The sequence below is a fragment of the Urocitellus parryii genome, chromosome 15 (genome assembly GCF_045843805.1).
Source record: "Urocitellus parryii isolate mUroPar1 chromosome 15, mUroPar1.hap1, whole genome shotgun sequence".
NCBI classification, from domain to species: domain Eukaryota; kingdom Metazoa; phylum Chordata; class Mammalia; order Rodentia; family Sciuridae; genus Urocitellus; species Urocitellus parryii.
In genome coordinates, this window is record NC_135545.1 from 51,846,757 (window position 1) to 51,859,752 (window position 12,996).

Sequence of the window (12,996 nt, forward strand, 5' to 3'; positions counted from 1 at the left end):
TGTAGCTCAGTCCCCTCGAGTGTAGAATGGGGTGCTAACGGCCCCTTCTTGGAGAGAACGATGTGCAGACAGAACACGTGCCCTGCTTGTTCCAAAGGATCCAAGGCTGGAGTGAGGCCTGCTGTCCTTCCTTTCCCTGTTTTGGTGGTTGGATCCTCAGACCCTTCCCCCAGGCCACTAAGAGGTCCCTGAGTGAGGAGGACGTCCCTGCGCCCCATGTCGACAAGGTCTATGTGCCAGACCGTGCCAGGCCACCTCTCATGCTGTGAGCCCAGGACCTGGTGCAGGATCACTCCCCTATCCCCCTCATAGCCAGCTGGACTTGATGAAAAGTGTAGCTTTCTGTGGCATGCATCTCCCAGAAGTCCCAGTGTCCTTGCGTTGTGCTGTCACCCGTCTCACAATCCCTTTACACTTGCTCTGTCACTTTCTGAAGACCCCAGGGCTTTTCCTCCTCGCAGGTGCAGGCCGCTGCTGGAAGACATGCCTCTGAACCCTTCACCTCTTCTTGGCCACCAGGTGTGAGGCTCAGTCCCCTCCAGCTGGTCTTTCTCACCCTTCCCATCTTCATGGACACCAGGAGGGCTCAGGGCTGTGGAGCAGCGCCTGCCATTCAGGACCCCTCTTGGAGACAATGGAAAACTTCTCTCTCTCTACAGACCAAGATGGAAGCCACAGGTGACCACGGAGCACCGGAAGCATGGATAGTGTGACCAAGAAACTGAACTTCCGGTTCCATCTGTTTTCGTTCATTTAAACACGCACTTGAATAGCTGCACACACCTCGTGGCTGCCATCTTGGCCAGCGTAGACTTGGCGAATGCAAAAAGCCTAGCTCCCTGTGGTTCCCCAACCCCCCACCAATTTGGTGATTCTTTTATACTGCTTCTGCAAGACCTTCTTGAAACTAGATGCTTCCTAGGGTTCTTCAGTGCTCACAGGACTTGCCAGAGACTAAATGCTTTCAGAGGAGAGAACTGTTTGACCAGACGCTGGGTCAGGCCAATCTGCGGCTCTGCGTCATCACACACTCCATTTGTCCAACCCCTAACAATTGCAGAAGGACCCGGCTGAATGGCTCCCTGCAGGCCTGCTTGGCAGACACAAGCTGCCCCCCACCTCCTCTTCTCCTAAGAGGCAAGAAGAAAGAATCTTTGGCTGCAGAAAGAAGCCTGGGATCCCCGAGACTGGGAGGAGGTTGGAGAGCCAGGCTGGCCCCCATCCTATCTGGAGCTGCCCTTGGTCTTATGGAAGCTCCATTTCTGAAGGCTCTCAGATGGGCTGCAGGCCAGCACTGGAAATTCCAGGTTCTGTCTGCTTAGAAGCATCTATGAGAAGGGGATGTTGGGGAGATGGAAGCAGAAGTAAGCACTTTCTAATTCTGAGCAATCAAGACCAGGCCTGAGGCCTTTGCTAGAATCCCGTTCCTCAGTCCACCAGTGCGTCCTGCGTTACGATCTGTCTGGCAAGAGTGGTTGTTTCAGTCCATGACTATGACAACTGTGGTCTCTGGCCTCATCTTCTACTCCCCTCTCCTTTGGTCTATTCATGGCAGCCACTATGGTTAGCAGAAGTTTCTGGAAGAAGCCACTTTAGCTACCGACTTGGGACTTCTCCACGCTTTCTTCCTTCTGATATCCACGAGACGGACTCTACATCTTTTGTCTTGGCTTGAACGTCCACTTCCCAGTGGAAAGTCTCTTGACCTCCCCTTCTAATTTAAAACTGGAATCCCCCACCCAAGATTTCCCACTGCCCTCCCCTGCTAACTTCTCCCCATCTGACAATCCACTTTTTAATATGCTTGCTATTTTTTTTTTTTGTTTCCTCCTCCTAGAAAACAGAGTCCATGAGGGTCAGAAGTTTTATATTTCTCTCTGGCGGGGTCAGCACTTAGAACAGCCCAAGAAATAGGTTTTGAATGAATGATCTCTCTCAGTGATCTTCATGAACTGCCCACAGGGGGCTTTACAATGAGGCAGCTAGACCCTGAGAGCGAGGTACCTGAAGTTGCGCAGTTAATAAGCAGGAGAACTCACCTAGCAGGGCTTTCCGAGCATTCCCCCTGTGCTGGAGCTGGATTACAGCACGGACGAGAGCCCTGTATGTGGAACTCATGTTCTAATGACTCCCATGGTGCTCAAGAGTCCTATTCAGTCTGTCTCGACCCAAAGTCTTATTTTCTACTATATGACAGTGCCTTCCTAGAAACTAGTGTGGCTCTGTTCTTTGAAGATGGGACCAGGGAGTGGGAGGGAGAGTCTGATTTCACAAATCCTAAGAGAAACGAGATGCATTTCCATGATATTATCCCTCTGACCTGTTTGCAAATATTGTGCTGTGTGTGTGTGTGTGTGTGTGTGTGTGTTTCCTGCAACAGCCCCCATAATCCTGACACTTAAAACTTGAGGGTTTGTAGAGCAACTTGGGAGAGATTGTAGCATGATTTTCATTTGTGTTCAGAAAAGTGGTGTGTCAGAAAGCAGCCAAAGTCAACAGCCCAAAGTCTACCTGAGAGCACAGCACATCTCACCTGTTCTGAATACTTCCTCCCTCCATGGTGGGTTAAGGGTTTGCACACACTGGTACCCTGGCTGATCTCACATCAGGAAAACCTTGGCCAAGCAGCTTCCTGTGCCCTGAGCCTCAGCTAAAGAGGAGCAATAGCTTGAAAGAGAAGTGAAATCCAGCCAAGGTCAGGCCTCCGGATCCCCAGAGATGGCCTCCCCAGGGTGACCTCTCCCGACCTTCTGTAGCTGTTCTTATTGGCACTCACATGAAATGGCCTGGGGGTGACTCAACCAACAGCCTGAAATAAAATGCTGATAAGAGGAGATGGACTCACCCACGCCACAGTAACTGGTCAACCTGAGGAGGCACAGAACATGGCCTTTGAAATCTCCCTTCCCCAGGGGTTTTCCGGCAAGAACATCTCTGGAAAGTTCCTATTGGGCAGAGGAGTGGTGTTGAAAGCCTTCTCCTAATGGCTGGGAACAGGTGGGGAAATGTCATTGAAAGTTGGTGTTGGGTCCTTCATCTTTGGCCTGTGATTGGAGATTATCTGCTGGCCATCAGAGTGGGCAAAGAGGGACAAGCAATAAGCTAGTGTCATGGATCTTCTCCCATATGGTGCATGCTGTGTGTGGGGAGGTCCTTGGCCATGGGATTTCTGGAGGCACAGAGGCCCTGACTGGATCTCAGGCTGCCCACATCTAAGCTCCCTTCAAGGCGACTGGTCAGTTCTTGTGTCCCTTGCAAGGGCACACATCTGCCCTCCCTGGAGTCAAGAACATCCATAGGAACTAAGGTGGGGCGGAGTGTGGTCAGAGGCACAGAAAGGCAAGGTCACCTCCTCGGGACCTTAGGATACAGGGGTCCTCCTCCATCGCTCCCACTTGGTCATCTCAAATTCAAACCATCAGGAAGTTCTGGTTTTTGTTTTGATTTTTCCAAAGCAAATATCAGATCCACTGCTTTCTCCATTTCTGGTGTCACTCTCACCCTCTCGCCTGGGTGACTGAAATCAACTCCAGAGTCAGTCTTGCCACTTTCACCTCCTCCTCTCTCCACGATTCACTATCCACAGAGTGGCCATAGCTATCTTTCTCGGGCAGTTTCACCGAGTCACACATTCCTGACGTCCCTTGGATGGCCGTGCCTCCATGCTGGAACTCGTTGTGGTGTAACTATCGACCTCCAAACCTGGTGGCTTAAAACAACAGCCATTTTACTGGAGATCTCAGTTTGGGGCTCAAGAACACAGACAGGGCTCAGCCGAGTGGGCTTTCTGTTTCACACAGTGTTGACCGGGGTGACTTAGGGCTACTCTGCTGCTGGAGAGTCTGAGCTGAGAATCCTACTTTGGATTAGAGGTTGGCTTGGAGAATCCAAGAGGGCTTCGCTCATGTGTCTTGGTGTCTTGGGGGGGGGTACCTGCAGGGTTGGACTCAGAATGGTCGACGGGAATGCTGACGTGTTGTCTCCAGCATGAAGGTCTCAGGGGAGTCGGACTTTTTATTCTGTAGCTTTGGGTTCCCAGAAGAGAGTTTCCAAACAGGAAGTGGAAGGGGGGCATCCCTGGAGGTCAGGCTGGAGACCAACAGGCATCCCCTCCGCCATATTGGATTGGTCAAAGGAGCCATGGAGCTTCCCAGATTTAAGGGGAGGAATACAGATGGCACTTTCAATGGGAAGAGTGTCCAGCAATATGTCTCTTCTCTTTGTCACATTCCCACACTGACCAACGAGACCCTAGGACCCAGGACCTCACTGTTTGTATCTCTTTCTTTCACCCACAACACCCTCTGGCCACACACAGGACTCCTTCTTGTTCCAGGGCCTCACCAAATTCTCCCTTACCAACCTCAGGATCTTTATATCTGCTGTGTCTTCTGTCTGAAATGACCTTCCCTAAGCCCTTCCCCTGGATAGATTCTTCTCATTCATCGGCTCCTGTCTCCTCCTTAAACTAAGCAAGTATATCTTCCCAGAAGCCTTTAGGCTTGTCCCGTCACCATGCAGGTTAGAATGTTCTAGAAGGCCAATGGCCTCCTTTAGAGAGCTCGGCTCTGGGAGGAAGGACCCACCCTGTTCTCAGATAAGCTGAGTCTCCAGGCTGCCAGCCCTCCCTCTTTCTCATCTGTTAAACACGGATAAATGGCACCCACCTTAAAATGTTGCCATAAAAAAAGAAAATGAGGGTGCACACCGTGAGCCTTCATGGAGTCACTGCACAGGGCAGAGCTTCCATAAACATAGATTAAAAGAGAACTTTTCCCCTCACCTAAGTGCAAGGCCAGTTTTAGGCTATAATTTCCTTGTTACTAGACATTCTGGTTTGGCCTCTGGGTTCCAGATGGGTTTTTTTTGTTTTGTTTTGTTTTTAATTTGAGAGCAATAATCTCAGCCAGACCAGGACCCAGAATGAGCCGCATACCATTCCTCACGAGGAGGGCGAGGACGGGGGAACAGCTCCGAGCCAACATGCCGAAGAGCCGTAGGAGCAAACACATAACAGGCAGAGGAGATTTTTTAATAATAGATGTTAAAAAACGAATCCAAACAAGGGAAATATACCCACTGAATAGGGATAAGTGTGATGTCTATCATGGGCTGTGATATATGTCTGCTCTGAGACCAGCTCCACAAAAGGCCAAATTTTCTTAAAAGCATGTTAAAATATTAATAGATATCTGAAACAGTTTTCTTGCAACTGCTGCCAGTCTTCAGAAAGATTACATCAGACTGGGAAGAAGTCAGAGAGACGCTGCAACGTCTTGGTGGTGGTGGCCCACGGTGGCACCCCGGACTCCCCCTCAGCAGGCAGGCTGTGGTCTGGAGGGGGAGACCCCACAGGCTCCACCGCGTGCATCAGAATCATGGAGACATTGCACGTTGGATCTCAGGGGCTGGGATTCACTCCCTCTGGCAGGTTCTGGGGCCCCTCAGGCGGCCTAAGACAGTCTGCTGGGTTCTCGGCTGCAGCCTGGGCCAGGCTTCCTCCGCTGTCTGGCCCAGCTCCGCTCCCAGATCCGCTGATTTTCTTTTCCAACTATCCTATTCATTGTCTCCCCATCCTATTGCAGGTCTGACCGCTCTCTGGCCTCTTTCTAGAACATTCTTTTCTCCTCTCTTAACTCCCTTTGCTATCTCCCATTTAACTAAGTCTTTGCTGCAGGGTCACTCCCTCTACAGCATTCCCAGACGTCCCTATAAGGTGGACGCTGGACCTGCACGGCTCCTTCCTGTCGTTCCCGTGCACAGATGGGGTAGTTATGGGGTATCTCCAGCCCCTTTTAGAAACTCGGTCAGGACAGGCATGCCATGTCTTTGCCCTCACCATCACACCAACAGCACCTGGTAGAATAAGGAACCAATAAATAACTGTGAACAAATTAATGAATTCTAGAAGATTGTCCGACACATCAACTGCCCACGACTGCCCACGCCCAGCTCTTCAGCACTGACTGTGGCCCTGCCCTCTTCTCCCACCTTCTGCAGCCAACTGGCCAATTCTTACTGAATTCTTCTCTCGCCCTCCCCTCTTGCTCCATGTCCACCCTTCACCTCTGCTTTCCTTCCACCCCTCACACTCCCCTCCTGAATCGCTGCCCCCGCTCCACGGCCCGATTCCTTCATCTTCCTTGCTTCTTGCAAGAACCCCTTCCCGTGTATCCTTTCCCGGTGACACCTGGTCATATTTCTAGGTTACAAAGCTTCCATTCAGCAGGAATTTATTGATGATGCTATTACAGGACAGCCACGGCGAAGGCACTGGGGACGGAAAGCTTTGCATGATCTCCCGGGGGAGACGGATGTGCAACCAATGCCCGGTTTCTAGGGGAAGGGAGTGACTGATGTCCTAGAGGAATGGCCTGGGAAACTGGCAGAGGACGTTTATTTCCTCACCCCTCTCCTCCCTCCATTCTTTCCTCTCTGGCTTTGTCTTTTTATTTCATTCTTTCATTCAGAAAACACTGCACAGTGACAGGACAGATAAATAGGATAGGATGGATAGTGGGACAGGGTATGGAAGGGACACCAGACGGAATCACCCCTGAGAGGGCTGACTGTAGTACACACACCTGCATGTGAACACGGATCACAAGCTCACTCACGTCCGCACTTGTGCACAGGGTGTGGGCTGCTCTAGGTCCAGAAATGTGTATGTCTTCCAACTTCCAGTTTATAACATAGGGCTGAGTCAGAGTGAGCTCTTGGTGAGCATTTATGGAATGAATGAATGAATGAATGAATGAATAACAGGATGGAGCGTGGAAAACCAGTGTTTTTAGAAGACTCAATCTCTGCCAGCAGGAGAGTTTTCATGCTTTAAGTTGAGTAGAAACTTTCCTGGGGCAGGGATCTCTAGAGCTCTGTTGTATAAGAGGGTTCAAGGCATTGATTCTGTCCACCTAAGAAGAAAGACTCTCCCCTCCCTTCCTGAAAGCCATGTTCTTCTTTCCCATCACGTACTTCCCAGGAGACTGGGGAGTATGTAGGAGATCCCCCTCACTGCGCTTTTCAGAAGAGAGAGAAACTGGGCTCATGGACTCCACATCGACTTGATGTTCTTTCCCAGAGGGCATGATGAAGAAGATGATGGTGATGGTGGTGATGGTGGAGATGCTGAAGATGGTGATGATGATGATGAAGATGAAGATGATTGCGATCAAGACAAAGATGGTGGTGATGATGAAGATGGTGATTAAGATGATGGTGGTGATGATGATGAAGATGGTGATGATGGCAATGGTGATCATGGAGATGATGAAGATGATGGTGATGATAAAGATAATATTGGTGATAGTGGTGCTCACCAGAGCTGCACTTCACTGCACAATTCCTGCGTGCCAGGCACTGACCTAGTTACCTGAGGCTGGCAACTCAGTCAAAAAATGCGTCATCGGCACCATACCACAAGGAGGGGCACTTAAGTTCAAAGACTTAAGAAAACACTTGCTGTAGTTTGCAACCAATGAGAGAAGCGTGCCTTCCTCTCTCTTCCCTGGTACACTTTGTCACATCCCAAGTTACTCCCCAGTGGTTTTGAGCCATGGAACTAAGACGGTACTAGGAGCACAAAATAATGGTGGCAAGATAAAGGACGTCATAAGCAACTCTGTCAGCACGGCTAGACTCAGAACATCCAATACCACGCTGGAGATGTGGGTAAGAAGGCGTGCGGGTTAACAATGAATCCACAGAACTGAGAACCAGTCAAGCCTCTGGTTCAGCTTCTGTATCCTGAGACACCTATCAGCAGATTTCTTTCAAAACATTGGTATTGCCCAGGAGAAGAGTGAAGCACAATTACTCTAAGTATTGCTGGAGAGAGGAAGGAAGGTCAAAAAGCTGAAAGAGAGAAGTATTTCTCTTTCGTATGCATTAGGATTTTAGTTTTAATTCAACTCACTTTGTTTTATTTTTTCTGTTTACTTTTCTCTTTAATTTTATTCGAATATTTCTATTCGAATTTTTCTCCTCATTATTGAACCGCGATAGAATAGTTTTTATCTTGATCTGTTTATCAAAGGGTCTCTCTTTTTGCCTTTGAAAAATGGAACTTCAAGTATTATTTTCAAAGTTTGCATAGTTCTTCTATTGCAAATGTTGTCACCCTGTGGCCCAAGAGTTCCCTGCCCAGATATGGCCCCCATAGAAACATGGACATGTTCATCAGAGGCCATGTAGCAGTGCTGCTATTAGAATAGCCCCCAAAGAGAAAAGCCCATCAATTAGAAAGTGTTAGCAACCTAAAATGGAATAATACACAGCAATGACAACAGACCAGACGTACTAAAACTAAATGGAGCTAGTATGCAGCAATGCCAACAAATGTAGCAGAACTAAATCTAGCTACATGGAGGAATTTCAAAGCACAACATTAGGCAAAAGAAGCCAACAGAAAATAGTAGTTCAATTTCAATTTTATTATTATAAAATTAAAAACTACTCTTGGCCAAACCAAGCTGTTTGGTTAATCTGGATCATTAAGGTTTTTGATCTGGATCATTAAGGTGTATTTACACAATTAAAACTCACTTCACTGTACATGTATGATTTGAGCATTTTTCTATATTATGTATGCTACACTTCAATAGCAATTTTGATGAAAAAGTCACATTTTTAAAAACAGAAATAGTGGTAAGCAGATTGAATACATAACTATTCATCCATAATCTCGCCATGTAGAGATGAGCCTTGTAAATATGTCGGTCTCCTTCAAGTCCTTTATGTTTATTTTAATGCATCTATTAATCACATTCTTTTAGTCGCTGCATAAATTAAGTAAAAGTAAATCAAATGAGTGCCTAATAAGAATTTACCTCTTATTGTTGGGCATTTAGATGCTGTTATTGGTGTTATAAATACTGTCACAACAAACAACTTTTTCTTACAAGGAAGTTCTTGCATTAACATTATGTCTTTGGCTGGGAATCTCAGAAATGGAATTACTGGCTCACTTATTTACGTGTCTTTCAATTCTATTTTAAGCAGTCAATACCTTTTTTTGTTTGGATTAAAGAATAAAATGGGAACATCACTCAGGACAATTATCCTGGTCCTTCCCTATGGGGGGGAAAAAACCCAACTTTTTTCTCTTTAGTAGGAGGCATAAGCTTTTTAAAAATCAGATTCTGCTTGGAACAAGTTCAATTATTAGTAGTAAATTTGAGGTAATTTGGGTAATATCTTCCCTGGATCTTTGGTATTAGCACAAGATCTTTCTTCTGTCTCAGCGAAGGTACGCACCTCTCATCCAGCTGGTCAGTCCTGATGGATTGATTATGTCTGCCTGAAGAACTGTGTTGAGAATTGTGAGTGTCCTGATCCATTAGTAATGCCTGCCATGATGCCACAGTGTGAGTGCTTGGATGTGAGCCATCTTCTGCCACAGGATCATGACAGGTCACTTTGGTAAGATTTCTGTTCTTGCATTTATACACAAGTTAAGGTGGAACTGCCTGGCAAGAGTGAGACCCTGATGGGGACAGAAGATGGAAAAGCAGAAGTGGCCTCTCTCTTGGTCTAGTTAAATGCAAGCGTGCGCGCGCGCGCGCGCGCACACACACACACACACACACACACACACACACACACTGCTTTCAAATATAAGCAGAGACTACCTCAAGTCAGGAAATCCTATGAAATCGAGTTAAGTTTTCTCTGACTTTCCAGCTAATGTTTTCTCACATTTTAGGATCTTTTCACTAAGTTCATGATCCATCTTGGATATAAGGAACTTTGAAAAAGTGAAACAAATATCCCAACCTGAGTCTTGCTCCTGTCTTCCTGCTTCATTCTGGGGGGCGGGCTGGAAGCGGGGAGGGGCTCTGCCTCTTGGGTTTGAAGGTGTGGGGTGGCCCTGGCTGTGTCTCGGCTTGAGAAGGCCTTTCTCCTATCGGCTGGCAGGTGTCTCCCTGGGGACCCAGTGAGTGGCAGGAGCAAGGTTTTCTGGGCTCAGATCCCCCTCTGCACACAGTGTGAGTCCACGACAGAGAAGTTCACCCAATCTCCAACGCTGTAGAAAAAGTCAAAATACAAACCAACCCCCAGCTCTGTTGCTGTGTTCTCAGATCTAGAGACTGCACACTCCTTGCTAGGCCATCCAGGACTCTAGGCCCCTCCATGTGGGAGCACTTTCTAGACAGGCATGTCTTCTACCCAAACACTTTACTCTCTTCCCACTTAATCATCTGCCTGGGCCCGGCTGACGCCTTTCAAAAATCCCAGCTCCACCCTGGCTAACTTCAACTTGGGTTTTTCCCATAGGCTCCAGTGAAACTCTACTTATTGACAGGTAATCCTCGGTTTCCTTGTCTGCAAGATAAAATAATACTAATCGCCTCCAGAGTAGTCACAGGTTTCAGGGAAGCTGCAAATTATAATTTATGCTAAAAAAAAATAGCAACAATGGTAGTAGTTTGGACTGAATGTTTCTTAGGTATCAAAAATTATGATTAAATATTATTTCAGTTCTTCCAATTTAATGCGAGACAGGTATGGTTACAGAGGAGGAACAAAAACTCAGATGGATACGTATTTGCTTCATGGATACCCAATTGGCTAGAGTATTACTAGCATTTCTAAGAACTCTGATGTATCCTCCCAGGCTGGTGTTTTGTGACCCACGATTCTTCAGCAGTGCACCTGCAGCTAAATAACAAACAGCCTCTGACGGTGATTAGCTCTGCACTTCTACTGACCAGGAACTTCAGACTCACTCACCATAGAAAGCATTGCCCCATTGTACAGATGGGAATACAGAGCCCCAAGCCCAAAGCTAACACACAATAGAACCACACATGAATTCCTGTCCCAAAGTCACACACCTGGCAGCTGTGGAGCCCAAAGCTCCCCTGTTACTTTGATTCTTTAACACTCTGTTGGAGTGACCACCCAGGGGACATTATGGGGAATGACCTGCCAAGTCTGGGGTGGCCTTAAGACTGGTGATCATTCTGGTCTCTCCCTCCGGTTGCAATATGCCCGGAAATATCTGTGAATGGAGTCATCCCACAGCCTCCATGCCTGGGAGCCCAGCTGCACCTCTGAACACCTCTGGCCTCAAGGGCCAGCAGGGGCGCCAGGGCTCGGGCCTCCCTGGGCCGACGGGAGCGCACAGCACACCAGCCTTCACATTCATTAGCCAGCAACTGCAGCTAGAGATCAATGATAAGTAGAAACTGTGTACATCCGACTGCTTGTGCCCGCGCTCTCTACGGAGCACGTGACTTCCTATTAACGGTATCTCTCCTCTTACCAAACCGATATTTCCTGTAAAGGGCTTAGACTAATTGTGGTTTTAACAAGGGTCACATTATGCATTTTGTGAGAGCGAACCTCCATAGGTCAGACAGTCAGACGGTCAGTCTGGAAAACAGATCCATACTCCCAATCTTTCAGGCTGATGTGAAGCCCAGATAAGTGTGTGTGTGCCGTTACCCTGGGAAAACAGAGCAGGAGAAACAGGAACGGCAGCCGGGGAGCTGCCCAGAGATGGAGCGGGTGGGTCTCTTGGGTGGGTCCTGGGAGAGCAGCTGGCCGGTGAGCAGCCCTGGATCCGACAGGCGAGACTCCCACCAGGCCCGGCCCAGGAGTCTCAGGCAGGTTTTTGGTGGCTGTCACTCTGCCAGGGGTGAGTGACAGCCAGGATGACGTGGATGCCAGCGGCTGCCTTCTCCTCCTGCGCTCTGCGCTTTCTCAGCTGCTCGGAAGCCCGGCTATCATTGCTCTCCACAAAGCAGAGGCTGCCTCCAGAACTCTCTGCCCTGATTGGCTTGTTATGCCACAGAGTGGATTTGCTGTGATTGAGCTCAGAGCTCTTGAACTCAACCTGAGCAGAGCAAAACAAAATGAAGAGAGAGGTTTGAACTTCCTCGCTTAACCCGCATCTGGCTCCACGGCCCCCTTTTCCTGTTAAGACGTCAAATGTGATATGACAGGGGACCATTTATCACTTAGACATCCTCTCCCGCTTCCCTTTCCCCTGCCCTGTCTCTTCCACTTACTTTAGGTCAAACAAAGACATTTCTTACAGGGGAGCTTTCAACTTGGGTGACACTTTCCTGATTCGGAATCTTGTTCCAAAATGCCACAAGCAAAGTCGCCAGCCTAGAATATCAACATGTCAGAGGGTTTTCAGGTTTTATTTTTAGACACAGCTCAATCATTTTTCTTCCAGTGCATCTAGGAATTTCATCTGGTAAATTAGTTGTCTAATTCTATAAGGGAAATTCCAAACAACCGCGGTACCACGCTAGAATTCTCTTTCCTCTCTCCCTTGAGCTGATTTAATGGAGAATGCATATGCATAGATTTATAGCAGATCTAGCAACAGAACTTTCTGTAGGATGGGAGTGTTCCACATCTGGACTGTCCAATATGGTAACCACCAGCCTCAGACGACCATCAAGCAAATGAAATGTGGCTACTGCGTGCGACGGGAGGGAACTGAATTTTAAACCATGCTAATTTTCATTAATTAAAATTTAAAATCAAATTTACCATAGTTTATACGAATCTCTTACAGGAGAGACCTGGTAAACATGATCAGATCTCGAATCAACACCACTAATGAGGAAAGCATGGTGACATTTTCAAAATAATTGCAACTGTTTCTTCCATTGTTTTCTCTAGCCCCAGACATTAGTCAGATGTTTCTGAGTGGCGGAGGTCTTACTTTTGTTGAACGTGATCCCTCAGGTAAAAGCTGAAGTTGAAAAAAAAAAAAAGCTGAATCCATAAAGTGATACCACCCAAGCCAGACATGTGGGTGTGTGGGAGACTCCCCACGGAAGTCAAGTGTCAGTCTCCCGAGAGCATCACGGCTCCGAAGGGCACCAAATTCAAAAGTTTTCTCCACCAATCCCTGCGGGACACAGTGTCTCCTTGCCGTTCCTGAGTCACCCTACCAATCAGCACCCGCCAGGTCGCCTACGCAACCCTTCTTAAGCCAAAGCCTGCAAGCTCCTGCTCTCTGCCCTCCTCCTC

The 12,996-nt window shown here is 47.9% G+C and overlaps 1 protein-coding gene across 1 annotated transcript in view; it reads right to left on the reverse strand.

Moving 5' to 3' along the window:
• Maf (MAF bZIP transcription factor) overlaps positions 1-12,996 on the reverse strand; it is a 312,248-nt gene that overhangs the window by 120,279 nt on the left and 178,973 nt on the right. The window lies entirely within an intron of this gene.